The sequence below is a fragment of the Coffea eugenioides genome, chromosome 1 (genome assembly GCF_003713205.1).
Source record: "Coffea eugenioides isolate CCC68of chromosome 1, Ceug_1.0, whole genome shotgun sequence".
NCBI lineage: Eukaryota > Viridiplantae > Streptophyta > Magnoliopsida > Gentianales > Rubiaceae > Coffea > Coffea eugenioides.
In genome coordinates this window covers 37,448,417-37,458,062 of record NC_040035.1, presented here as the reverse complement: position 1 = coordinate 37,458,062, position 9,646 = coordinate 37,448,417, and the positions used below count along the sequence as shown (strand labels likewise).

Here is a 9,646-nt window from a genome sequence, read left to right as displayed (position 1 = left end):
TTGGTCCAATAACTTCAAATGCAACATCCGTAGCTTCTGCAACTCAGGCTAGTGTCTCAAGTACTACTGCTACTACACTTTCACAGGTACTAAAAAGTAATTATCTATTTTTGGGTGCTGGAATATACTTACATACATACTAACCGTGAGAACTTACATACAGGAGTCAAATCAACCTATAAGTGGTACCAACCAAGAAAGCCATCAAAGTAGATCCTCAAAGAGAAAGCAACTAACTGCAACTGCAAGGATGTCAAGGCTGCGACATTGTGGCTCTAAGAGACCAAGAAAATGAACTGCTATTTTTTCGATTTTATTGGTTGAATGTACTGGTTATGCCAAGTAGAATATGTCGATTTTATTGGTTGAATGTACTAATACCATTATGGTATGGATGTTGCAATATTTTTCATTGTACTCAGATTTTTGGCTGTCTTTTGGTTGACTGATACTCTTATGGGTATTGTACTCAGATTTTTTGGCTATGTTTTGATTGACTTTACCTATCTTTTGGGGTACTGATACCATTATGAATTTTTTGCCTCAGATTTTTTGGCTATGTTTTCGTTGATTGTGGTTATCTTTTGGTTGACTGATGCCATTGTAGTATTGTACTCAGATTTGATGGCTATGTTTTAGTTAACTGTGACATTTGTGACTGTATTGCTATGCTGGTGAACCTTTTGGCCATGTTATGGTAGGATACCATTGTGGTATGATTGTGATAATATGTTATGGATGGCAATATTACTAGCCACATCTTTGATGATTTATCATATCTAGTTGTGGTACTATGGATAGCAATATTATTGGCCATATCTTTGCTGAAAATGATTAAATCTATCAAGTGTCCTGAATAATAATTGCTGGTTATATCTTTGCATCTGATGACTTAATCTAACAACTTCATTGCATTTAAATGGGTCTTTCAGGGTCTTTTCAATGTCCTGAATAAAAGCAGGTTTTTTCAATATTTTTAACAAAAGCAGCTTCATTCACTCATTTATAATTGAATCATGAAAATCAACTCTAGATTGAAACCAGGATGTGGTTTTTGCACTACAATTTGTCCCAACTCCAAATTCTATTACACTACTTTTACATTACAAATTTTGCCCAAACTTCATCTCATACATATAACGACCAGTGACAAAAGAGACACAAGTACAGTCAGCATCATCATCTTCTTCATCAGCCCCATCGTTGCTTCGACATTGTGAATCTTCGATTGTAATCCCATAATGATGTTATAGTTATTACTTTTCATTCCTTGCCCAGACATGATAAATCTTTCCGCTGTTGCAGGTCCAATTGGTGAAACCCCTTCAACGTATGGACTTTGGCAGGATGATTCATTCGCGCCTCTCTCTCTACTAATTGGGTTGCACCATGTCCAAAATGAAAAAGCACCAGTTTCATATACATAATACAACATACCTTTTGATGATTTTTCAGATTCAACTACCTTAATCTTTGCTTTATTGTTGCAGAAGTATCGCCGGTTTTGGTACCTTAGGTCCCTCGATCCACCGCCAAAATTTTGGGAGCTTGAAATTTTTTGGTTCTCCCTTGAAATGATAGCTGATTTAGCCCTTCCAAAGCTCTTTTTTTCCTATCCAAAGCTGCGTTGCTCTTTACGTTTTTGGGTCTTCGTTTTGCATCTCTCTGTCGAATTTTCTCATTTGCAGAACAACAATTATGATGGGTTTCATTTCTAAGAGACATGGAGGGCAAAATTGGAATGAAAAAAGTTTCTTCTAGCCACAAGTTACCATTAAGTCGCGTCAATATCACTCGATAGCTTCCCAACTGGTCAGCAGGTAAAATCTAAAGAAGTCCAAAGCACATGGGGGGTTAAGTGGGTGTTTCTAAACAATGAGGAGGTTTCGTGTCAATTTCCTTAACCATAGGGGAGTTTTATGTATTTTACCCCAATAAAATCCATGTTCGGGTTGCCTCCCAAAAGAGCGCTATTTTTTAATGTTTTTTGCTAGACATAGCCCAAGATTTGTTTAAACTAAGCGAATTGGGTCTTCCAGTTGCACCATCTCCACCCGTTCAACCGGAAACCCTTCATGATACGGCTTGAAACGGTGACCATTCACTACAAATTTCTTCTCCATTTTCAAACTCTGGATCTCTACTGCACCATAATGAAAGACATTAGTCATAACAAAAGGATCAATCCAACAAGAACGTAATTTATCTCGAAATATCTTCAATTTTGAGTGGTACAGTAGAACTTTTTGCCCGCACACAAATGTCTTCCTAGAAATCTGTTGGTCATGAAATATCTTATTATTCTTCTTATAAATCATCGCGTTCTCGTATGTTTCATTTCGAATCTCCTCCAATTCTTGTAATTGCGACTTTTTTTGAATTCTGCCCTCCTCGATATTCATATTGCATTGCTTGACCGCCCAAAATACTCTATGCTCGAACTCGACCGGGAGGTGACATGATTTCCCAAATACCAACTGATAAGGGGACATTTCAATGGGTGTCTTGTACGCCGTCCTATATGCCCATAGTGCATCGTCCAATCTCATACTCCAATCCTTCCTATCGGGTCGACCCATCTTCTCTAAGATCGACTTGATCTCTCGGTTCGACGCTTCCGCCTAATCGTTTGTTTGAGGATGGTAGGGTGTAGATATCTTATGTAAGATGTCGTACCTCCTAAAAAGTGCAGCAATCGTCTTGTTGCAGAAATGGCTATCTCGATCACTTACAATCGCTCGCGGCATCCCAAAGCGGACAAAAATATTAGACCTTATGAATTCTGCAACCACTTTGGAATCATTAGTACGGGTGGCCTTTACTTCCACCTATTTTGAGACATAATTCACAGCAAGCAATATATACAAAAAATCATAAGACGAAGGAAAAGGACCCATAAAGTCAATATCTCAAACGTAAAAAATTTCAACAAAAATCATTGGGGTTTAGGTCATTTGATCCCTACGAAAAATATTACCTACTCGTTGACACTTGTCACAGGAGTTACAAAATGAATAGGCATCTTTGAAGAGGGTCAGCCAATAGAACCAACTCTCTAGCACCTTACGAGCCGTTCTCTTTGGTCCAAAGTGATCTTCACACGCAAAAAAGTGACAATAAGTTAAAATAAATTGGAATTCAATTTCACTTACACATCTACGGATGACTTGGTCGGCACCCAATTTCCAGAGGTAAGGATCATCCCAAATGTAGGATTTTGCATCACTCTTCAACTTGTCCCTCTTCGCCTTAGGCCATCCTGCAGGGAACTTGTCAGTGATTAGAAAATTAATAATATCCGCATACCAAGGCAAGGATAAATTAACAGAAAATAAATGCTCATCGGGAAAAGTTTCTTTCAACAAGAGCACGTCTTCGGCGACTTGTACTCGACTCAAGTGATCTGTTACCAGATTTTTTGCCCCTTTCTTGTCTCTGATCTCCAGGTTAAACTCTTGTAGCAATAGTATCCACCTTATCAGTCATGGTTTTCCCTCTTTCTTGGTCAACAGATACCGCAATGCTGCATGATCAGAAAAAATAATAACTTTAGCACCTAATAAATAATACCTGAATTTCTCTAAAGAAAAAATTACCGTCAAAAGCTCCTTTTCAGTGGTGGAATAGTTTAATTGAGATCCGTTCAAGACTCGAGATGCATAGTATATAGCATGAGTTATTTTTCCTACTCGTTGATCCAGCACCACGCCCACGGTATAATCGCCGGCGTCGCACATGATCTCGAACGGTAAGTTCCAATCAGGAGGTTGTATAATAGGTAGCGAGGTCAATAGCTCTTTCAACCTGTCAAACGCCCTCTTACATGCTTCATCGAAATCGAAGGGCACCTCTTTTTGTAAAAGTTGGAATAGGAGTGCTCTAATTTTCGAGAAGTCTTTAATGAACCTTCGATAGAAACCTGCATGACCCAAGGAAGAACGCACTTTCCGCACACTCGCAGGGTAATGTAAAGTAGATATAACATCTATTTTTGCCTTATCAACCTCAATACCCCTAGACGACACTACATGCCCCAGAACTATTCCGTGTTCGATCATAAAGTGATATTTTTTCCAATTAAGCACGAGATTAGTTTCTATACACCTTACCAAAATTAATTTCAGGTTATCTAGACAGTTGTCAAAACTCTCACCATACACACTGAAATCATCCATGAAAATCTCGATAATCTTCTCAACATACTCAAAAAAAATACTTATCATGCATCTTTGGAAGGTAGTAGGTGCATTGCACAACCCAAACGGTATCCTTCGATATGCAAAAGTTTCAAATGGGCACATAAAGGTCGTCTTCTCCTGGTTCTCGGGTGTGATAGCAATTTGAAAATAATCTAAGAATCCATCCAAAAAATAATAGTAAATTCGACCTGTTAATCAATCTACCATCTGATCAATGAAAGGAATGGAAAAATGATCCTTTTTTGTGACGGTGTTCAACTTCCTATAGTCTATACACTGCCGCCACCCGGTGGGCTTTCGAACTGGTACGAGTTCACCCTCTTGATTTGATTCCACCGTCACCCCTGCCTTTTTCGGGACCACCTGTACTGGACTCACCCAGGGGTTATCTGATATTGCAAAGATTATCCCCACATCCAGTAGTTTCAGGATCTCTTTCTTCACTACCTCCATCATTAGGGGATTCAGTCTCCTTTGAGCCTACCGGATAGGTTTAACACCCTCCTCGAGTCGAATTCAATGCATACACACGGCGGGGCTAATTCCCTTGATATCGGCGATGGTCCATCATATCGCCTACTTATGTTCCCTGAGAATTCGAAATAGTTTGTCCTCCTTAACCTTTGATAAACTCGCATAGATGATCACTGGGAGTGTCTCCCCTTCACCCAAGTATGCGTACTTTAGGTGTTTTGGCAGGGGTTTCAATTCCAAGACAGGCGCCTGCACCACAGATGAAAGTAACCTCTCGTGAGGTTCCGGTGTAAAAATGGATGCGAGATCATACGTTGTTTTTGTGGTTGGCAACATCTATAACGCTCCAATCACACATTTGAACTCTTCACTCAACTCTACCCCATGGTCATCTCTGATTCGAAATGCCTGGTCAAGGCGACTTCTAACTCATCCCTGTCTTCAATTTAAAAAACTTCTTGTACAGCAGGGTCAATAACATTTATAGAGAAAACAGAGCCAACATGTGATTCTGAAGAATATTTCATGGTTTCAAAAATGTTAAAATGAACAATCTCACCATCAAATTCCATAGACATGGTGCCCTTATTAACATCAATTTTGGTTCGAGTTATGCTTAAGAATGGTCTACCTAACAGTAAAAGTGATGGGTCGTGGGAGTGTTCATCCTCCATGTCTAGCACATAAAAATCGGCGGGGAAAACCAATTCATTAATTTTTACTAAAACATCTTCAACAAACCCGTCAGGGTATGCATTGGTTCGGTTAGTTAAGTGAATTATTATTCACATTTCTTTCAAAGAACCTAAGTTCAAAGAAGCATATATGGACTTGGGCATGACATTAATCGAAACTCCTAGGTCTAACATGACCATCCCAATTAAGGTATTACCTATCCTACAGGAAATGGTGAACATACCTGGATCCCAGCATTTCGGTGGAAGCTTCCTTTGTAAGATTGCTGACACGTTCTCCCCCACTATAACTCGTTCATCTCCTTTCAACCGTTTTCGGTTGACACACAAATCCCTCAAAAATTTTGCATATCTAGGCACTTATTTAATCGCGTCCAGTAGGGGAATGTTAATCTCCATCTTGCGGAAGATCTCCAGGACCTCTTTCTCCTTGTCCTGTTTCTTTGGTTTCTCTAGCCTGCTAGGAAAGGGAGGTGGATTAGTTTTACCTTTAGTGATTGGGTGCGGGAGTACCTTTTGATCTTTGTTGTCTCTGCCCTCCTCTTCCAACTCTTTGTCAAGTCGTTCCTCGTCCTTGTCCTTAGGAATCACCGGTTCTCGTTCTCGGATTTCTTTGCCACTCCTCAAGGTCATTGTACTAACATTCTTCCAATTCAACTCAGGTTGAGATGGCAACTTCTCTTGAACTTGGGACTCCAAAAGGTTGATCGTGATGGCCATTTGATTCATTTGATTTTGCATGGATTGCATCTATCCCAGTTGATTTCTCATATTTTGTAGATCCGAATCTGTCTTCTGTTGATTTGCAATCAATTGCTTCATCATCTCTTCCAAGAACGGACCTGAGTTCCAAGGGGGTGATGGTGGGCGAGGCTGATACTGCTGTTGATACCCTTGCTATTTGTTTGGTGTAAAATTGGGCTGCCTATTTCCTCCATAGCTGAAGTTAAGGTGATCCCTCCAACCAGAATTGTAGGTACTTGAATATGGGTCGTACTGCTTTCTTGGCGCGGGCGTGTGGCCTGTCATGTTCACTTGTTCTGTATTTTCTTCTTGAACTAGCGGACACATCTCCGTAGAATGACCCAAGGCAACACATACCCCACATACTTTGGCTTGTGAGACACTTCTCACAGCTAGTTGTCGCACGAAAAACGTCAATTCAGAGATTTGTTGTTGGATGGAGGATGTTTCTATCTCATTCACCCTACACGTTGGGACATCCTCTTTTATGCCAAACTGTTGTGAATTCTCAGCCATTCCTTCAATTAGCTCCCATGTCTCTAGAGGAGTTTTATTTACTAACGCCCATCCACTTGCAGCATCACTTATGCTTCTGTCCCTGAAGAGTAACCCCTCATAGAAATATTGGATGAGCAGTTGCTCACTTATCTGATGCTGAGGGTATTGGATGCATAGTTTCTTAAATCTCTCCCAGTACTCATAGAGAGACTCGCCTAGATGTTGTTTGATACCGCATATCTCCTTCCTTAGGCTTGCAGCTCGAGACGCCGGAAAGTACTTGTCCAAGAATTTTTTCTTCAGCTGGTCCCACGTGGTGATACTACCAGGTGTTAGGTAGTACAACCAGTCTTTTACGAAGTCCTTCAAAGAGAAGGGAAAGACCCTCATTTTTATCTGCTCTTCTATGATTCCCGGGGCTTCATACTGTTGCAAATGACGTCGAACTCTTGCAAGTGCTTATAGGGCTTCTCACCTGGTAAACCATGGAAAGATGACAAGAGATGAATTAGACCAGATTTTAGTTCAAATGGAGTGTTATCATTCAAACTTGGAAAAGTAATGCATAAAGGTTGCTAATTTAAATTAGGAGCAGCCAACTCCCTTAGTATTTGTGCATTTGCCATAATGACTTCCTCTTGGTTCGAGTCATTCGAAGTGTCACCAAACGAATCTGCTGGTCCAACTTATGGCTCAGGTCTCTGAGATGCAGCACTTGAGTGCTCTTCTCTGAGTTGTCTGATTTCTTTTCTTGTTCTACGCGTAGTCTTCTTTATCTCGAGGTTGAAAATTAATTCACTTGTATGAGAAGAACGAGGCATACACTTGAAAAGCACCAGAAAATTAGAACAAAATTGAACTCAAAAAGAAACAAATAACTGACACCAGTCCCCGGCAATAGCGCTAAAAATTGGCAAGTACCGAACCTGTGCAATAATAAAAATAGAACCTAACAACCACCAAAAGCAGTCAATAACTAATCCTAGGTACTGGAGCAGGGACTCTAGGTGTGCAATGGGTTACTTGATTCACCATGTTTTCGAAGAGTTTGTTTAATCTGATATACCAGAATTAATTAGTTGACAACATTTTCTAAATAGTTGACAGTGACAAGTAGGGTCGTCTCCTCAGGAACTTGGGATATTTGTCTCTTTGAGATTCCAATTGGTAAAGGAGGATTTTATCGGAATGATACTAAAAATAATTAAGCAATTCAACTAAAAAAAATAATTAACTAACACAAATATAGACAGGAATTAAATCAAGAATAGAATATATAAATTCTAACCAAGGATACAATTACTCAGACACAGTCCACTCATTCGATCATTGATGCAAGGTAAGTTCACTTAATTTATTAATAGGTTAGTTATAATCGCCGACGAGTTCTGACGACCAATTTTTTCTTAATTTATTGGTAACCAGGGTACGACCATTGATTACTCCTAACCAGAAAATACTTTTAGGTACGACTGTAGGAATTAATTTTTCAATTGCATAAAGGACTGGAAAAACCTAACCCCAATCAATAACACGCTACGAGGGTTATTTAAATCAGATTGCACGTTTCCCTATTGTATAAAAACGCTAGTTGCCACTAGTATTAATCAATTTAAATAATTACGGATTTAATTGACTAATTTGGCACGAAATTAATAAATCACACTAAACATCGAGCCCTTGACATTCAATTAATTAAATAATCCCATAGAAATTCAAACAGACAACGTGCAAATATCAATAAATTAAGGAACGCATGATAATTAATTCGATCTCACAGGTATTTGGGACTGCGTCGTCGTGTTAATCCTTGGCTAGACTGACAGGTGTCGAGCCTGTGTAATAATAAATATCTACTGGAGAAAAATATAATTTTCTGTGTATAGTAGTGAGCAGAGTCGAATCCATAAGGACTGGAAAAATTCGATTCTTTTCAAGTACGGGACACGGGGGATTTTTTATCCGAATAAAACTAAAAATAATTAAACAATTTAACCAAAAAATAAATAAATAATTAATACGAATATAAATAGCAATTAAATAAATAATAAATAAATTTTAGCCAAGGATACAACTACGCAGATACAGTCCATTTATCCGATCATTGATGCAAAGAAGGTTCACTTAATTTTATTAACATGTTAGTTATAGTCACCGATAAGCTTTGACGTCCAGCTTTTCCTTAATTTATTGATAACCAAGGTACGACCGTTGATTACCTCTAACCAGGAAATACTCCTAGGTACGACCGTAGGAATTAATTTCCTAATTGCCTTAAAAACTAGAAAAACCTAACCCAAATTAATAACACGCTACGAGGGTTATTTAAATCAGATTGCACGTTCCTCTAATGTGTGAAAACATTAGTTGCCACAGATATTAACCAATTAAACAATTAAGGATTTAATTGATTAATTTGACAGGAGATTAATAAGTCAAATTGCACATCAGGCCCTTGATATCCAATTAACAAAATAATCCCATAAAAATTCAAATAGAAAACATGCAAATATTAACAAATTAAGGAACACGTAAAAATTAATTAGATCTCACAGATATGTGGGACTGCGTCTTCGCGTTGATCCTTGACTAGATGAGAAGATTAGCCACGCCTCATAAGAAACTTTCCACACAATTTAATTGATTTCAAAGACATAAGTACTCGCTAATAATTTAGAATGAAACTTTGAGTCTCCATAGATTCTTTGAAGAAAAATTGCATACCACACAACAAAAGAAGGAACAAGTTCCTCCTCTACACAAAAGACTACCTATTCTACTTTGTAGTCTCCTCGGAGAGAAAATCTCCCTTCATGCTAGAAGCTCTCTAAAAATAAAAACAAGCCAAATGGAAAACTTCACCCCCTCGTCCACACAAGAAACCATTCTTTTTTTCTATCTAATCAATCCCACCGAAAACAAAAGCAAAACCCAACTTTTGTTTGTCGGGTTTCCTTTGACCAAATGCACATGATCACAAGAAAGCAATTATCCTACTACTGTAAGAAAGTAAACAAAAGGCACACTATCTTTAGA

The 9,646-nt window shown here is 38.7% G+C and overlaps 1 non-coding gene across 1 annotated transcript; it reads left to right on the top strand.

Annotated features, from left to right (window-relative positions):
- Positions 1-6,758: 6,758 nt before the first annotated feature.
- On the top strand, positions 6,759-6,865 carry LOC113752783. The gene has a single exon (XR_003464908.1). It is a non-coding gene; the product is annotated as a small nucleolar RNA R71 (small nucleolar RNA).
- The last annotated feature ends 2,781 nt before the right edge of the window (positions 6,866-9,646 follow it).